We start from the raw sequence: 19,990 nt of genomic DNA, 5'->3' as shown, positions 1-19,990 counted from the left end.
GGGGTGGGTCTCCCTCTGGGGGATCCCAGGGTGGGGGGCCTACTTCTAGGGTATACCCAGGAATGGTTGAAGACCACTTCCGATGCCTGGGTATGGGAAGTCATCACTCGAGGTTACGCCGTATCCTTCAAGAATCGACCCCCTCATCGATTTTGCCTGACAGACGTCCCTTCGGATCAGGTGAAGGCAAAAACTCTTAGTTCGGTGGTACAGTCCCTCCTGGACACAGGAGTGGTAGTACAGGTGCCTCTGGCTCAGAGAGGCAAGGGGTACTATTCACCGCTGTTCCCAGTCCCGAAACCGAATGGGTCCTCCCGGCCCATTCTCAACCTCAAGTCCTTGAACAGATTTGTGAGGGTCTCCAAGTTTTGCATGGAAACTCTGCGCTCTATTGTTCTGGCTTTGGACCCTGCGGATTATATGGTCTCCATGGGCGTACAGGATTCTTACCTGCATATTCCCATTGCAGTGTCGCATCAGCAATACCTGAGGTTTGTGGTTGGCAACCTCCATTGCCAATTTCGGGCGTTACCTTTTGGTTTGACCATGGCTCCGCGAGTTTTCACCAAGGTCATGGCAGCTATACTTTGCCGTCAAGGGGTCAGGATCCTACTGTACCTGGACGACTTGTTGATCCTGGCAAATTCCCCAGAAATTCACCTACGCCATCTGGATCTGATTCTCCAGTTTCTGAAAGCCCACGGGTGGCTCATCAACTGGAAGAAATCTTCCCTGGTCCCTGCTCAGAGCATGGTGCACCTGGGGGCGTTGTTGGACACTCACAACCAGCGGTTGTTCTTGTCTCAGGGGAAAGTCCTGAAGCTTCAGGACAGGATTCAATGCTTCCTATCTCATCCGCAAGTGTCGATACATTCGCAATGCAAGTGCTAGGTCTCATGGTGTCGGCTTTTGACATGGTGGAGTACGCTAAATTCTATTCCCGCCCTCTGCAGAAGCTGATTCTTGCCTGCCTCACCGGATCAGGTCTCAAATGATCTCCTTGTCTCCGGAGGTCCGTCTGTCACTGAGCTGGTGGCTTCAGGACCAACGATTGAGCAGGGGTCGTCCCTTCTGGATCTCCAACTGGGTCCTTTTGATGACGGATGCCAGTCTTAGAGGCTTGGGGGTGGTGTTGAAGCAACACTCCCTTCAGGGTCAGTGGGCAAAGGAGGAGTCTCTACTCCCGATAAACATTCTGGAACTGCGGGCATGTTCAAGTACAGTCGGACAACGCAACCACGGTGGCGTACATCAATCATCAAGGCGGCACTCAAAGCCACATGGCATTGAGGGAAGTGTCACGGATTCTTCAGAGGGCAGAACACCATCTGCCAGCCATATCGGCAGTGTTCATTCCGGGGGTCCTAAACTGGGAAGCGGACTTTCTCAGTCATCAGGACGTACACCCCGGAGAGTGGAGCCTCCACCAAGAAGTGTTTCAACTCCTCATGGACAGGTGGGGCCTTCCAGATCTGGACCTGATGGCATCTCGACACAATCACAAGGTTCCGGTCTTCGGAGCAAGGACAAGGAATCCTCTAGCAGCGTTCGTGGACGCACTGGCAATTCCATGGAACTTTCGGCTGCCATACGTGTTCCCTCCGGTGTCACTCCTGTCCAGAGTAATAAGGAAGTTCAAGCAAGAAGGAGGAATCCTACTTCTGATCGCTCCCGCGTGTCCCAGACAGCATTGGTTCTCAGACCTTCAGGGTCTCTCGATAGAGCATCCTCTTCTACATCCACAGCACCCAGATCTCCTCGTTCAGGGCCCCTGTGTATATCAGGATTTAGCCCGGTTGGTTTTGACGGCGTGGCTCTTGAAGCTTCCGTCTTGAGGGCCAAAGGATTTTCTGAGGCGGTCATTCAAATGATGTTGAAGACCCGGAAACCGGCTTATGCTCTGATTTACCATATGGTCTGGAATTCTTTCTTTGCTTGGTGCGCATCTAACAATCATGACGCTTACAAGTTTAGTACGGCCAAACTTATGGCCTTTCTACAACAGGGCCTGGACTTGGGCCTTCATCTGGCCTCCATCAAGGTTCATATTTCTGCCTTGTCGGTTTGGTTCCAGAGAAAAATTGTGACTTTACCTGATGTACATACGTTCACTCAGGGTGTGTTGTGGATTCAGCCTCCTTATATCCCACCTGTGGCCCCTTGGGACTTGTCGGTGGTTTTGGAGCCGTTTGAGCCTCTTGAATCTGCAGACCTTAAGTGGCTTTCTCTTAAGGTGTTGTTTCTGCTAGCTAATGCCTTTGCTAGAAGGGTGTTGGATCTGGGTGCCTTGTCTTGTAGGTCACCATATCTGATTTTTCACCATGATCGGGCGGTTCTTAGAACACATCCTGGGTATTTACCTAAGGTGGTGTCTTCTTTCCACCTTAATCAGGAGATTGTGGTTCCGGCCTTTGCATCTCCTGAATTTGTCTTGGTGTGGTAGGGGCTCTCCGTATCTACATGAAGAGAACTGCCTCCATCAGGAAGTCGGATTCTCTCTTTGTTATGTTTGGTGTTCACAAACGTGGCTGGCCTGCTCACAAGTAGACCCTGGCCAGATGGATTAGAATGGTGATTGCACATGCTTATGAACAGACTGGCCTTCCAGCTCCTGCTACCATAGAGGCCCATTCTACTTGGTTGGACCTTCTTGGACGGCCCGCCGTGGTGCGACCCTTGAACAATTGTGCAAGGTGGCTACGTGGTCCTCAGTGAACACGTTCATAAGGTTCTATGCCAGGGATGGGGAACCTTCGGTCCTCCAGCTGTTGTTGAACTACACATACCAGCATGCCTTGCTACAGTTTTGCTATTTGTCCATGCTAAAACTGTTGCAAGGCATGCTGGGATGTGTAGTTCAACAGCAGCTGGAGGGCCGAAGGTTCCCCATCCCTGTTCTATGCCTTTGATACTTCCGCCTCACAGGATGCTTCCTTTGAACGCCGGGTTCTTGTGCCCGCTACAGTGCGTCCCCTCCCATAAGGAACCAATGTAATTCCCTGTGGAGCCCAGTGTACCCAGCAGCAGAAAAATAGGATTTTGATTACCTAGTGGTAAATCCTTTTCTCGTAGTCCGTAGAGGATGCATTAGTACCATGGGGTAACATAGAAACATAGAATTTGTCGGCAGATAAGAACCACTTGGCCCATCTAGTCTGCCCCCCCCCCCTTTTTTTTTTTACATTCTTTTTATCTCTAACCTTATTTGATCCTTATTTCTTTGTAAGGATATCCTTATGCCTATCCCATGCATGTTTAAATTCTGCTCTACTGTCTTAGCCTCTACCACCTCCGATGGGAGGCTATTCCACTTGTCCACTACCCTTTCTGTGAAGTAATTTTTCCGCAAATTTCCTCTGAACCTACCCCCCTCCAGTCTCAGTGCATGTCCTCGTGTCCTATTGCTTCTCTTCATTTCGAGAATGTTTTCCTCCTGGACTTTGTTAAAACCCTTGATATATTTGAAAGTTTCTATCATGTCCCCCCTTTCCCTTGTCTGCTCCAAACTATACATATTGAGATTTCTTAGTCTTTCTGGGCATGTTTTGTAAAATAGGCCATGCACCATTTTAGTTGCCCTTCTTTGCACAGTTTCTAATGTATTAATATCCTTTTGAAGATATGGCCTCCAGAACTGAACACACTATTCTAGATGAGGCCGTACCAATGACCTATACAGTGGCATTATTACTTATTTCTATCTGCTGCTGCTGATTCCTCTCCCAATGCAGCCAAGCATCTGACTAGCCTTCCTCATTGCTTTGTTACATTGCTTACCTGCCTTTAAGTCATCTGAAATATTGACTCCTAGATCCATTTCCTCCTCAGTAATTTCCAGTATAGTGCCATTAATACTATATTTAGCCTTTTTGAGACCCAAGTGCATGATTTTGCATTTTTTGGCATTAAACTGTAATTGCCACACTCTTACCCATTCCTCTTGTCTACCTAGATCCTCAATCATTTGTTTTACCCCACCTGGTGTGTCTACCCTGTTGCATACCTTTGTGTCATCTGCAAAAAGGCATACTTTCCCTTTAATACCATTTGCAATGTCACCAATAGAGATATTAAAAAGCACTGGTCCAAGAACAGATCCCTGGGGTACTCCACTGGTAACATTTCCCTCCTGTGAATGCACTCCATTTACCACAACTCTCTTTTTTCTATCCTTCAACCAAGATCTTATCCATTCAATAATCCTAATATCCAATCCCAAACTTTCAAGTTTGTTTAGCAGTCTGCGATGTGGAACAGTGTAAAAAGCCTTACTAAAGTCTAGATAAGCTATATCCATGGCTCCACCTATATCCATCACTTTAGTCACACAGTCAAAAAAGTCAATAAGATTTGTTTGACATGATCTCCCCCCAGTGAATCCATGCTGTTTGGGATCCTGTAAATTGCCGGATTTGAGATAATCTACAACTCTTTCTTTTAAGAGTGTTTCCATCATTTCCCTACTACTGATGTAAGACTCACTGGTCTGTAGTTGTTTGCCTCTTCCTTGCTTCCACTTTTGTGCAGTGGGACTACGTTTGCTCTTTTCCAGTCCTCTGGAATTACTCCTGTAGCTAATGACTGATTGAATAATTCTGTCAATGGTGCTACCAGCACTTCTTTAAGTTCTTTTAGTATCCTTGGATGTATCCCATCTGGCCCCATAGATTTGTCCACTTTCAGCTTTGAGAGTTCTGTTAGGACCTTCTCCTCTGTAAATGTACTTGTGTCATTTTCCTTAATATCCCTGCAACTTAACTGTGGCCCCTTTCCCTCTCTTTCAGTAGTAAATACTGAGCAAAAATAATTATTAAGATGATCTGCTATTAAATTGTCTCCCTCAACAAGACTCCCAGTGTCTGTCTTTAGTTTTATTATTCTGCCTTTTGTTTTTCTCCTTTCGCTTATATACCTAAAAAAGGTTTTGCCTCCTATACCCACTGACTGGGCCATTTTCTCCTCAGCTTGTGCCTTTGCACATCTGATTATATTCTTAGTCTCCTTCTGTCTAATAAGATATATCCCTTTGTCTTCATTATTTTGTGTCTGCTTATATTTCCTAAAAGCCATCTTTTTTGCTTTCACAATATTTGCTACTTCTTTTGCAAACCACACTGGCTTCCTTTTCCTTGTGTTTTTCCTAACAATTTTGATACAAAGGTCTGTTGCCTTTAATATTGCACATTTTAATGTTTCCCACCTCTCCTGCACGGCTTCCAAGTTCCTCCACTCTGCCAAAGAATCGCTTACACATTTTCCCATCCCTACAAAATCAGCATTCCCAAAATCCAACACCTTTGTTTTTGTATGGGATGAGTCACTCTCACCAGGAGCCATTGGCACTTTAAGAGTTTGAGAGTGTGGGCTGGCTCCTCCCTCTATGCCTCTCCTACCAGACTCAGTCTAGAAACTTTGCCCGAGGAGACGGACATATTCGAGAGAAGGATTTAACACAGATAGTGGCGAGATTCATACCAGCTCACACATACAAGGCACATCAAGCTAACATGCTTGAAACTCTCAGCAACTGCTGAAACATTACTTACCAAGTAACAATGCAGTACATAACTAAACAAAGATGTACTGAACCAGAAAACGGTTGCAGGAAAACGAAGCGCTGGGCGGGTGTCCAGCATCCTCTATGGACTACAAGAAGAGGATTTACCAGTAGGTAACCAAAATCCTATTTTCTCTTACATCCTAGAGGATGCTGGGGTCCACATTAGTACCAAGGGGATGTACCAAAGCTCCCAGAACGGGAGGGAGAGCGCAGAGTCTCCTGCAGAACTGATTGACTGAACTTCAGATCATCAGAGGCCAAAGTATTGAAATTGTAAAACTTTTCAAACGTGTTCGACCCAGACCAAGTTGCAGTTTGGCAAAGTTGCACTACCGAGACACACCGGGCAGCCGCCCAGGAAGACCCCACCTTACGAGTAGAGTGGGCCTTAACAGATTTTGGACACGGCAGTCCTGCCGTAGAATAAGCGTGCTGGATAGTGAACCTAATCCAGCGAGAAATAGTCTGCTTAGAAGTAGTGATGTGCACCAGAAATTTTTCGGGTTTTCTGTTTTGGTTTTGGATTCGGTTCCGTGGCCGTGTTTTGGATTCGGACGCGTTTTGGCAAAACCTCCCTGAAAATTTTTTGTCGGATTCGGGTGTGTTTTGGATTCGGGTGTTTTTTTACAAAAACCCCTCAAAAACAGCTTAAATCATAGAATTTGGGGGTCATTTTGATTCCATAGTATTATTAACCTCAATAACCATAATTTCCACTCATTTCCAGTCTATTCTGAACACCTCACACCTCACAATATTATTTTTAGTCCTAAAATTTGCACCAAGGTCGCTGGATGACTAAGCAAAGCGACCCAAGTGGCCGACACAAACACCTGGCGCATCTAGGAGTGGCACTGCAGTGTCAGACAGGATGGCACTTCAAAAAATAGTCCCCAAACAGCACATGATGCAAAGAAAAAAAGAGGTGCCCCAAGGTCGCTGGATGGCTAAGCTAAGCGACCCAAGTGGCCGACACAAACACCTGGCCCATCTAGGACAGGCACTGCAGTGTCAGACAGGATGGCAGATTTAAAAAATAGTCCCCAAACAGAACATGATGCAAAGATAAATTAAAGAAAAAAGAGGTGCAAGATGGAATTGTCCTTGGGCCCTCCCACCCACCCTTATTTTGTATAAACAGGACATGCACACTTTAACAAACCCATCATTTCAGCGACAGGGTCTGCCACACGACTGTGACTGAAATGACTGGTTGGTTTGGGCCCCCACCAACAAAGAAGCAATCAATCTCTCCTTGCACAAACTGGCTCTACAGAGGAAAGATGTCCACCTCCTCCTCTTCCTCCGATTCCTCACCCCTTTCACTCTGTACATCCCCCTCCTCACAGAGTATTAATTTGTCCCCACTGGAATCCACCATCTCAGGTCCCTGTGTACTTTCTGGAGGCAATTGCTGTTGAATGTCTCCACGGAGGAATTGATTATAATTCATTTTGATGAACATCATCTTCTCCACATTTTCTGGAGGTAACCTCATACGCCGATTGCTGACAAGGTGAGCGGCTGCACTAAACACTCTTTCGGAGTACACACTGGAGGGGGGGGGGGCAACTTAGGTAAAATAAAGCCAGTTTCTGCAAGGGCCTCCATATTGCCTCTTTTTCCTGCCAGTATACGTACGGACTGTCTGACGTGCCTACTTGGATGCGGTCACTCATATAATCCTCCACCATTCTTTCAATGGTGACAGAATCATATGCAGTGACAGTAGACGACATGTCAGTAATCGTTTGCAGGTCCTTCAGTCCGGACCAGATGTCAACACTCGCTCCAGACTGCCCTGCATCACCGCCAGCGGGTGGGCTCGGAATTCTTAGCCTTTTCTTCGCAGCCCCAGTTGCGCGAGAATGTGAAGGAGGAGCTGTTAACGGGTCACATTCCGCTTGACTTGACAAGTGTCTCACCAGCAGGTCTTTGCACCTCTGCAGACTTGTGTCTGCCGGAAAGAGAGATACAACGTAGGCTTTAAACCTAGGATCGAGCACGGTGGCCAAAATGTAGTGCTCTGATTTCAACAGATTGACCACCCGTGAATCCTGGTTAAGTGAATTAAGGGCTCCATCCACAAGTCCCCCATGCCTAGCGGAATCGCTCCGTTTTAGCTCTTCCTTCAATCTCTCCAGCTTCTTCTGCAAAAGCCTGATGAGGGGAATGACCTGACTTAGGCTGGCAGTGTCTGAACTGACTTCACGTGTGGCAAGTTCAAAGGGTTGCAGAACCTTGCACAACGTTGAAATCATTCTCCACTGTGCTTGAGTCAGGTGCATTCCCCCTCCTTTGCCTACATTGTAGGCAGATGTATAGGCTTGAATGGACTTTTGCTGCTCCTCCATCCTCTGAAGCATATAGAGGGTTGAATTCCACCTCGTTACCACCTCTTGCTTTAGATGATGACATGGCAGGTTGAGGAGTGTTTGCTGGTGCTCCAGTCTTCGGCATGCGGTGGCTGAATGCCGAAAGTGGCCCGCAATTCTTCGGGCCACCGACAGCATCTCTTGCACGCCCCTGTCGTTTTAAAAAAAAGTCTGCACCCCCAAATTCAATGTATGTGCAAAACATGGGACGTGCTGGAATTTGCCCACATGTAATGCACGCACAATATTGGTGGCGTTGTCTGATGTCACAAATCCCCAGGAGAGTCCAATTGGGGTAAGCCATTCTGCGATGATGTTCCTCAGTTTCCGTAAGAGGTTGTCAGCTGTGTGCCTCTTATGGAAAGCGGGAAAGCGTAGCATGCCTAGGAACGAGTTGGCGTTTGCGAGATGCTGCTACTGGTGCCGCCATTGCTGTTCTTGCTACGGGAGGCAATACATCTACCCAGTGGGCTGTCACAGTCATATAGTCCTGAGTCTGCCCTGCTCCACTTGTTCACATGTCCGTGGTTAAGTGGACATTGGGTACAACCGCATTTTTTAGGACACTGGTGAGTCTTTTTCTGAGATCTGTGTGCATTCTCGGTATCGCCTACCTAGAGAAGTGGAACCTAGATGGTATTTGGTACCGGGGACACACTAACTCAATAAATTCTCTAATTCCCTGTGAATTAACGGTGGATACCGGACACACGTTTAACACCACCCAGGCTGCCAAGGACTGAGTTATCTGCTTTGCAGCAGGATGACTGCTGTGATATTTCATCTTCCTTGCAAAGGACTGTTGGACAGTCAATTGCTTACTGGAAGTAGTACAAGTGGTCTTCCGACTTCCCCTCTGGGATGGCGATCGACTTCCAGCAGCAACAACAGCAGCACCAGCAGCAGTAGGGGTTACACTCAAGGATGCATCGGAGGAATCCCAGGCAGGAGAGGACTCGTCAGACTTGACAGTGACATGGCCTGCAGGACTATTGGCTTTCCTGTCTAAGGAGGAAATTGACACTGAGGGAGTTGGTGGTGTGGTTTGCAGGAGCTTGGTTACAAGAGGAAGGGATTTAGTTGTCAGTGGACTGCTTCCGCTGTCACCCAAAGTTTTTGAACTTGTCAATGACTTCTGATGAATGCGGTCCAGGTGAAGTATAAGGGAGGATGTTCCTATGTGATTAACGTCCTTACCCCTACTTATTACAGCTTGACAAAGGCAACACACGGCTTGACAAATGTTTCCGCATTTCTGTTAAAATAATTCCACACCGACGAGGTGATTTTTTTGTAATTTGACCAGGCATGTCAATGGTCATATTCGTCCCACGGACAACAGGTGTCTCCCCGGGTGCCTGACTTAAACAAACCACCTCACCATCAGAATCCTCTTTGTCGATTTCCTGCTCAGCGCCAGCAACACCCATATCCTCATCCTGGTGTACTTCAACAGTGACATCTTCAATTTGACTATCAGGAACTGGACTGCGGGTGTTCCTTCCAGCACTTGCAGGGGGCGTGCAAATGGTGGAAGGCGCAACCTCTTCCCGTCCAGTGTTGGGAAGGTCAGGCATCGCAACTGACACAATTGGACTCTCCTTGGGGATTTGTGATTTAGAAGAACGCACAGTTCTTTGTTGTGCTTTTGCCAGCTTAAGTCTTTTCATTTTTCTAGCGAGAGGATGAGTGCTTCCATCCTCATGTGAATCTGAACCACTAGCCATGAACATAGGCCAGGGCCTCAGCCGTTCCTTGCCACTCCGTGTCGTAAATGGTATATTGGCAAGTTTACGCTTCTCATAAGACGCTTTTCATTTTGATTTTTGGGTCATTTTACTGAACTTTTGTTTTTTGGATTTTACATGCTCTCTACTATGACATTGGGCATCGGCCTTGGCAGATGACGTTGATGGCATTTCATCATCTCGGCCATGACTAGTGGCAGCAGCTTCAGCACGAGGTGGAAGTGGATCTTGATCTTTCCCTATTTTACCCTCCACATTTTTGTTCTCCAATTTTTAATGTGTGGAATTATATGCCAGTAATATATCAATAGCAATAACCTACTGTACCGTACTGCTATATATACTGGTGGTCACAGCAAAATTCTGCACTGTCCTCCTACTATATACTGCGCACAACTAAAATGTAGCACAGGTTTGGATGGATAGTATACTTGACGACACAGAGGTAGAGCAGTGGACTACTGTACCGTACTGCTATATATATATACTAGTGGTCACAGCAAAATTCTGCACTGTCCTCCTACTATATACTGCGCACAACAAAAATGCAGCACAGGTATGGATGGATAGTATACTTGACGACACAGAGGTTGAGCAGTGGACTACTGTACCGTACTGCTATATATATACTGGTGGTCACAGCAAAATTCTGCACTGTCCTCCTACTATATACTGCGCACAACAAAAATGCAGCACAGGTATGGATGGATAGTATACTTGATGACACAGAGGTTGAGCAGTGGACTACTGTACCGTACTGCTATATATATACTGGTGGTCACAGCAAAATTCTGCACTGTCCTCCTACTATATACTACAATGCAGCACAGATATGGAGCGTTTTTCAGGCAGAGAACGTAGATATTTTCAGCACACTGAGCACAGATATTTGCAAGCACACTGAGCACGGATATTTGCAGCACACTGAGCACAGATATTTGCAGCACAATGAACACAGAAACTGAGAGAACGCAGTCATGTCCTCTCGCTATCATCTCCAAAGCACGAGTGAAAATGGCGGCAACGCGCAGCTCCTTATATAGAATACGAATCTCGTGAGAATCCGACAGCAGGCTGATGAGGTTCGGGCGCGCTCGAGTTAACCGAGCAATGCGGGAAGATTCGAGTTTGCCTCGGAACCATGTAAAATGGGTGAAGGTCGAGGGGGTTCGGATCTCGAGGAACCGAACCCGCTCATCACTACTTAGAAGCAGGACACTCAATTTTCTTGGGATCATATAGGACAAACAGAGAGTCCGACTTTCTGTGATGAGAAGTTCTCTTCACATATATCTTCAGAGTCCTTTCAACATCCAAGGACTTTGATGTAATTGAGGAGTCAGTAGCCACTGGCACCACAATAGGTTGGTTGATGTGAAATGCCGACACAACCTTCGGAAGAAACTACTGTCGTTATATTGTCCGACTGCACTTAAATGGCCCGATTTCTTAGAACATGGGCTGCCTGAAGAAGACCATTGTAGACGGCTCTTAGTTCCAGGATGTTGATGGGCAGGCCGGCTTCCAGACTTGACCACCTTCCTTGGAAAGTTACTCCTTGAGTGACTGCTCCCCAGCCCCAAAGGCTCGCATACGTGGTTAGAAGGACCTTTTCCTGAATCCCGAACCTGCGGCCCTCCAGAAGGTCAGTTAATTGTAGCCACCAGAGGAGCGAAATCCTGGCCTTCGGCGACAGACGTATTCTCTGGTGCATGTGGAGATGAGATCCCGACCACTTGTCCGGGAGATCCAGTTGGAAGGCCTGAGCGTAGAACCTCCCGTACTGGAGAGCCTCGTAAGAGGCCACCATCTTTCCCAACAGGCGAATGCATTGATGAACCGACACCCGGGCTGGCTTCAGGACATCCCGGACCATTGCTTGCATTACCAACGCCTTCTCCTGCGGAAGAAACACCCTCTGCACTTCTGTGTCTAGGATCATTCCTAGACAGGACAACCTCTGGGTTGGTTCCAAATGTGACTTTGAAAGGTTCAGAATCCAACTGTGGATCTTGAGGAGGCGGGTTGTGAGAACAATGGACTGCAGCAGCTTCTCCTTGAACGTTGCCTTTATCAGCAGATCATCCAGAATGATGTTCATCCCTTGTTTGCAGAGGAGAACCATCATCTCGGCCATCACCCTCGGTGCTGTGGAGAGACCGAATGACAGGGCCTGGAACTGGAAATGACAGTCCAGTAATGCGAAACGGAGATACGCCTGATGCGGCAGCCAGATCGGAATGTGTAGGTATGCATCCTTGATATCCAGGGATACCAGGAATTCCCCCTCTTCCGGACCTGATACCACCGCCCTGAGAGACTCCATTTTGAACTTGAACTCCTTTAGAAAGGGGTTCAATGGTTTTAGGTTCAGAATGGGCCTGACCGAACCATCCAGTTTCGGTACCACGAAAAGGTTCGAATAGTAACCTGTGGTTTGTGAATGTGGAGGAACTGGCCCAATGACCTGTGCCTCCACCAACTTTTGGACAGCTACCTGTAGGACAGTGCTGTCTGCCAGCAGAGCTGGTTAGCCTGATTTGAAAAAACGATGAGGGAGACTTTGAAATTCCAGCCTGTATCCCTGGGATACAATATCTATCACCCAGGGATCCAGGCTGGACGATACCCAGACGTGACTGAATTGTCTGATTCTCGCTCCCACTGGCCCCACCTCCAGGCCGCACGGTCCACCGTCATGTGGAGGACTTTGGAGGTACCTGAAGCAGGCTTTTGTTCCTGAGAACCTGCACTGGCAGGTTTCTTGGACTTAACTCGACCTCCCCTAAAGAAGATATCGGACGGTCTGGCCTTTCTAGGCTTGTTAGGCCGAATGGACTGTGTTGCTGATAAAGAGAAGGATTTCTTCGGAGCAGGTGCAGCTGAGGGAAGAAACGGAGACTTACCCGCTGTAGCCATGGTAAGTGCCTCTAAAGCTTCCCCAAAGAGAGCCTGACCTGCATTGGGTAAGGACTCCACACTCTTTCTGGATTCCGCGTCGGCCGACCACTGGCGCAGCCACAGTCCCCGACGAGCTGAAACAGACATGGAAGATATTCCCGCAGCCATGGAACCCAGGTCTTTCATGGATTCTACCATAAAACCTTCTGAATCGTTAATGTTGCGTAAATATAAATCAACATCACCCTTATCCATCGTATCCAAATCCTCTAGAAAGGTAGCCGACCACTTTACTATAGCCTTTGCAATCCATGCACTAGCAATAGTGGGACGTAATTTTGCCCCTGAAGCAGTGTACATTGATTTAAGTGTGTTATCAATCTTTCGATCAGCCGGCTCCTTTAAGGCGGTAGATCCTGGAACAGGTAAAACAACCTTCTTTGAGAGTCTGGACATAGATGCGTCAACAATCGGCAGGTTTTCCCATTTTTTCTATCCTCCTCAGGGAAAGGAAACGCCACCTGTACCCGATAAGGGGTCTGGAATTTTTTCTCTGGGTTTTCCCATGCTTTCTCAAATATAGCATTCAATTCCTTTGATGCAGGCAAGGTTAGCGAGGCTTTTTTATTTTCAGTGAAAAAAGCCTCCTCAAACTGCTCAGGTGTGGTATCACTAATATGTAACAAATCCCTTATAGCCTCTATCATCAAATGCACTCCCTTTGCAAGAGATGCAGAACCCCACAACACATCCCCATCACCGTCTGTGGTGTCAGAATCGGTATCCATGTCATCCTGCGTGACATGCACAAGCGCACGTTTGTGGTGGTATATAGCGGAGCATCCCGAGGTACCAGAATCGGGCATACTGCCATAGAGTTCCGTAATACCTGGGTTGCAGATTCATTACTTGCAACCCTGTCATGAATCTGACAAATCCAAGATTTGATAGAGGAAAAACCACTCAGGCTCCCTTGCTGGTATCTCTGCTAAACCAGTGCTATCCTGATTACATGGAATGGGATCATCCTGGGAGGACAAATCCTCTGCAGCATATGACACAGTGTCCCTAGACATAGCTAAAGGAGAACAGCAAACACTCCACACACACACACACAGGGGAGGGCAGACAGAGTCCCCCCCCCCCCCCCCCCCCCAAGAATGGCAAGAGAGACACAGAGATTGGAGCCAACCCACACACAGTGCTTTTTTACCAAAGGGAGACCCCTTTTCAGCGCTGACTGTGTACCTTAATAGGATACACAGTCGTATTGCAGCCTTCCCCCCTTCTACAACCCCCTGGTACCATTTGCAGATAGCTGGAGTTGCTGTGGAGGGACCTGATTCTCCTTGTCAGCGCTGTGCAGGCAGGAAAATGGCGCTGAACGCTGCTGGGTCCGCTCCATCCCCAAAATGGCGCTGTTTTCCCGCTCTTCATCAGATTATACTGGCCTGAGGATTTAGTGCTGGCTGAGATCCGGGGACCCCGACAGGCTTCTGGACCAGTGTAGGGTGTCGCGCTGGCTCAGGGCGCCCCTCATAGCGCCACACCATGTACCGCTGAGCCATCCCCGGAGTGCAGTTAATACTGCGCTCCTACCCTGCTGCCGGCATATTCACACCGATCCCCCGCTTGCTAGGGGGGTTGGTGTCTCACTCGCCACCGATTCTTCAGCTCTGCAAGGGGGTGGTGGCATGCTGCTGGGGAGAGCGGTCCCGTGTGGCGGAGAACGATCAGACCCCTCTGGAGCTCAGTGTCCAGTCAGCGGAGACAGTGGCTCAGACACTGCAGGGCGGACACTGCTCCCCCCCCCCCCCCCCCCCCCCCTCAGTCACTTGCTGCGGGGAGGCTATTGCCAGCAGCCTCCCTGTAAAACAATAAACTCTAAAAAATAAATTTTACCAGGAAAACTCAGGAGAGCTCCCCTAGCTGTGACCGGCTCCTCCGGGCACATTATCTAAACTGAGTCTGGTAGGAGGGGCATAGAGGGAGGAGCCAGCCCACACTCTCAAACTCTTAAAGTGCGAATGGCTCCTGGTAGACCCGTCTATACCCCATGGTACTAATGTGGACCCCAACATCCTCTAGGACGTAAGAGAAACAATATGGCTACTAACGGTTGTCGTCTCTTTTGCCTGCAACTGCATTGGACTGGTTAACAAAAACTCAGCTCCTGTGCACGGAGGTGGGGTTATAGAGGAGGCGGCGCTATGCATTCTGGGAAGAAGGTCAAAGCTTTGAGTCTGTTGGTGCCTCGGATCAAGATCCTACTCTACACCCCAATGTCACTCCCTATGGAGCCCAGTGTACCTCGCAGAAAGAGAGTTAACAACGGTAAGTTCTTACCATAAATCTTGTTTTCTTACATTCAATGCACATAGCACTGTATTTATTGTCTCTAATTTCTACATTAGAGACTTACGGAAATATGTGATATTTCCCTTACATGCTGGCTGCCTACTCTAAAGGCGGGTACTCACGGAGCGATCGCTGCTTAAAATCTAAGCAATCTGACTAGATTTCTTAGATTTTAAGAATGATCGCTCCGTGTGTACCCCCCACAGCGATATCTATGCGCAGCCCTGCGCATCGCTATAGCTGGTGCTAGATTGGCCTGCACTGGGTGAAATGAGCGCCCCCCGTCTACCCCCGCACGATCAGCACACATCGCGCTGTGCTAAGCGGTGGGAGAGATGTGTGCTGAGCGGTTCGCTCAGCACACATCTCTCCCAAATCGGGCTGTGAGTACTGGCCTTAAAGCACATTAATGTGTTTTTATTTTCCAGTATATGTTTTGTCATTTTTTGAAAAACACTAAGCAACATTAGTAGTAAGAAAGGGATGCGGTCAAGATCCCGGCGGACGAGATCCCGGCGGTCGGAATACCGACAGTGGGATCCCGACCGGCACAATCCCGACATATTCTCCCTCTGTGGTGTCCACAACACCCATAGAGGGAGAATAAATTAGTGTGCCAAGCGTAGCAAGGCACCGTGCCCGCAGCGTGGCGAGCGCAATGTGCCCGCAAGAGCTGCATTGCGCTCGCCCCCCCTGTCGGGATTGTTCCAGTCGGGATCCCGGTGTCGGTATTCCGACCGCCGGGATCCCGTCCTGCGGTATCTCGTACTGATCCCGTAAGAAAATAGAGTAATTTACAATGAAAAGAAGAGTGTGTTGACTAGATAGGAAATGAGAGGGTTAAACCTCAGAGGCTGGGGAGGGCTTTATCAGATATCAGTTGGTATTTTTAATCCAATAGTGAAGCAAAGAGTGGGAGTTTTAATCATTAGGGCTTGTTTAAGGTGAAGTCAGCCTCTGTTAATTTTGGCTTCCTGCACTCCCTCCCCTTTTTGTTGCTATTGGGCTGCTTTCAATTCAATGTTTCATTAGCTGTGGTTGGCGGGAAAGAACGGCAGGTTACTTGTTTTAGGGTGCCCACGAGTGTGTAGGTACAAGGGCCCTCATTCCGAGTTGTTCGCTCGCAAGCTGCTTTTAGCAGCTTTGCACACGCTAAGCCGCCGCCTACTGGGAGTGAATCTTAGCTTATCAAAATTGCCAAAGAAAGATTCGCAATATTGCGAAAAGACTTCTCTGTGCAGTTTCTGAGTAGCTCGAGACTTGCTCTTCCAGTGCGATCAGTTCAGTGCTTGTCGTTCCTGGTTTGACGTCACAAACACACCCAGCGTTCGCCCAGACACTCCTCCGTTTCTCCAGCCACTCCCGCGTTTTTCCCAGAAACGGTAGCGTTTTTTCAAACACTCCCATAAAACGGCCAGTTTCCGCCCAGAAACACCCACTTCCTGTCAATCACATTACAATCACCAGAACGAAGAAAAAACCTCGTAAAGCCGTGAGTAAAATACCTAACTGCATAGCAAATTTACTTGGCGCAGTCGCAGTGCGAACATTGCGCATGCGCATTTAGCGGAAAATCGCTGCGATGCGAAGAAAATTACCGAGCGAACAACTCGGAATGACCACCATGGTTGGGAAGGATCAGTAATGTTAAGTGATCTTTCCCTTCCACTGCCTCTACAAGTATTATAGGTTGATATTGTATAGTAGGATGATATTGTTGTGCAACTGGATGGATCCAACTATTTTCTGATCAACACTATTAACAAATGACCAAATAAGCCATCACATAATGGTCTCTGCTTTACATGATAACCACACGGTTGGAAGCACTACAATATACTATAACCCATATATATTGGAGATCCAGTTATATATAAGTTACCAAAGCGGAGTGTTTGCTACTGTATAAATATTAGACACAATTTTAGAAGGGCGCTAGCCTACACTATATACTGTATGCAGCTTCACCTCAGTGGCTAATTGAAAGCAATGCTCCCAAGATGAACACATACTTTTGTCACTGAGGATACCCAGAACACCTATGCCATTCATATGCGTACTTGGATCCAGACTCACCTTTTGATGAATGTCAGTGCTGTTTGCAGAACTTTTGTGTATCTATATCACACTGAATGCATTTTAACCCTTCCACTACTTTCATTTTGGCACTTTTTGGACTTGTCATATACCATCCCCATCAAATTGAATTTCTTTGGGCTGTGCTCATCATCTTCACAATACAGTTTACATTCCTTACTCTCACATACCAAGAATTTCCTCACTTCACCTCCTTCTACATCTTCAATCATATTTTGGTACGTACTCCCTTCCGAACCGTCTACAATTCCATTGATTGCCACCTCACCTAAATCCTTGTTATCTCCTCATAACCACCTCCAAACTTTCTCCTGGTCTCACTCCTCCCCACTCCGCAAGTCAGACATTTTAGCAGTCTTGCCACTTTCCTTCCTTAAATTTGAACCCTAGCACTACACATGTGAAGAGTGTCCCTCATTCCGAGTTGTTCGCTCGGTAATTTTCTTCGCATCGCAGCGATTTTCCACTAATTGCGCATGCACAATGTTCGCACTGTGACTGCGCCAAGTAAATTTGCTAAGAAGTTTGGTATTTTACTCACGCATTACGAGGTTTTTTCTTCGTTCTGGTGATCGGAGTGTGATTGACAGGAAGTGGGTGTTTCTGGGCGGAAACTGGCCGTTTTATGGGAGTGTGTGAAAAAACGCTGCCGTTTCTGGGAAAAACGCGGGAGTGGCTGAAGAAACGGGGGAGTGTCTGGGCGAACGCTGGGTGTGTTTGTGACGTCAAACCAGGAACGACAAGCACTGAACTGATCGCACTGGAAGAGTAAGTCTCGAGCTACTCAGAAACTGCACAGAAAAATCTTTTCGCAATATTGCGAATACTTCGTTCGCAATTCTGCTAAGCTAAGATACACTCCCAGAGGGCGGCGGCTTAGCGTGTGTAATGCTGCGAAAAGCGGCTAGCGAGCGAACAACTCGGAATGAGGGCCAGTGCTCCTTATCTCTTGTTTACACATCCCATTCAGCCTCTAACACAGTGTGTTCACCCTTAAATTTGGTACAGGCTCATTGAGTCCTGAACTGACTTCCCCTCCCTGTCACTCACTTCAGCTCAAATCATTAATTATGTATGCTGTACCCACACAAAATATAACTTATTTCTTTTAGAAGACTATGAATTTCCAGAACATAGAGTTATTTACTTATTATTTCTCCTTACATTGCAAAGACAATCTACTCCAATCGCCAAAATAGTGCTTTTTTTGTTGAAACTTCAAGAAAATAAATTACCGGTAAATGGAATAAACACTTTGTGGTTGCTTACTTTGCCATTCATCCGCATTTCCAAAACACCAAAAAAACAACATTCTTCAAATTGGTTTTCATAATAAAAGGTGAACTTTAAAATGATAACACAATTAGAATTGTTTCATCCCCTTTTGAATTAAACCTATAAAATTAGTATGAATGCTAGCTCAACAAAGGCATCCATTATGAAAAGTAGATAACAGTCTATAGCAATTGCGGGGACCACTGTGTTTATTAATGCCCGAAAGGGAGAGATCTGAGTATTAAAATCTCCCATTTCTGAACTTCTTAACACCTTCTGAAATGTAGGCTGTTATTGCTTGATCATTGAAAGAGGAGGGTAGATGGCAGGGTACTGTAGGTGGAACCGGGCACATTAAGTGCCATCTCCCATACATAGGCTATACTAGTATTTCTGGAGTGCAGGTTGATATTATGACAGGAGAACATCTGACAGTAACCATGAAGAGTTGGACTGACCTCTTTCAGCTGATGTTGTCCATGAGTTTATTGAGGTAAGGATGGGGGAGATATTTCCCCATTCACGAACTTCATAATGATTTGTACACTGCAGGGGTTATTTTTCGGTGGGTCCAAGCATGGGGCAAGTATTACCCTTTCTATGCTCTGTACCCCATTCTCTGGCTTTGATCATTTTGGTAGTGTAGTAGCTGCAGGGTTTAATTATATCATTGTTCCTACTAGTACAGTGGTTCTCAAACTTAGTCCTCAGGACCCCACACAGTGCATGTTTTGCAGGTAACCCAGCAAGGGCACAGGTGTATTAATTACTCACTGACACATTTTAAAATGTCCACAAGTGAGCTAATTATGTCACTTGTGATTCTGTGAGGAGACCTGCAAAACATGCACCGTGTGGGGTCCTGAGGACCGAGTTTAAGTACCTGTGTACTAGTACAATGATGTCATCAAGCTATTATCCTCCAGTGAAAGCTACTATTAAGAGGTTAGCATCACCCCTGAGAAAATGTTATTTGGATTTACCCTAGTTATATTTTAAATGTTAGTTGTGCAAACAATAATAAAAAATGGTATCCATGTTAAATATAAAATGTATGTTTGCTCTGCATGGCATAATCAAAAATAGTGCATTAAATTACTATTCTTAGGAAAATTGACAACTTATTTGGGAAATATTTTATCATTTGTCCACATCCGGCCAGTATTGTGACAGGTGTATGACTAGATAATAGCAACAAATAACCCAGTATATTATTTATTAAGCCCTTTTTGGGGAAATGTTTTAAGAGAGTATATATATATATATATATATATATATATACTGCTCAAAAAAATAAAAGGAACACTTAAACAACACAATGTAACTCCAAGTCAATCACACTTCTGTGAAATCAACGGTCCACTTAGGAAGCAACAGATTGACAATCAATTTCACATGCTGTTGTGCAAATGGAATAGACAACAGGTGGAAGTTATAGGCAATTAGCATGACACCCCCAATAAAGGAGTTGTTCTGCAGGTGGTGACCACAGACCACTTCTCAGCTTCTATGCTTTCTGGCTGATGTTTTGGTCACTTTTGAAAGCTGGCGGTGCTTTCACTCTAGTCGTAGCATGAGACGGAGTCTACAACCCACACAAGTGACTCAGGTAGTGCAGCTCATCCAGGATGGCACATCAATGTGAGCTGTGGCAAGAAGGTTTGCTGTGTCTGTCA

The sequence above is a fragment of the Pseudophryne corroboree genome, chromosome 1 (assembly GCF_028390025.1).
Source record: "Pseudophryne corroboree isolate aPseCor3 chromosome 1, aPseCor3.hap2, whole genome shotgun sequence".
Taxonomy (NCBI): domain Eukaryota; kingdom Metazoa; phylum Chordata; class Amphibia; order Anura; family Myobatrachidae; genus Pseudophryne; species Pseudophryne corroboree.
The sequence above is the reverse complement of the archived record's forward strand: the minus strand, read 5'-3'. Positions refer to the sequence as shown.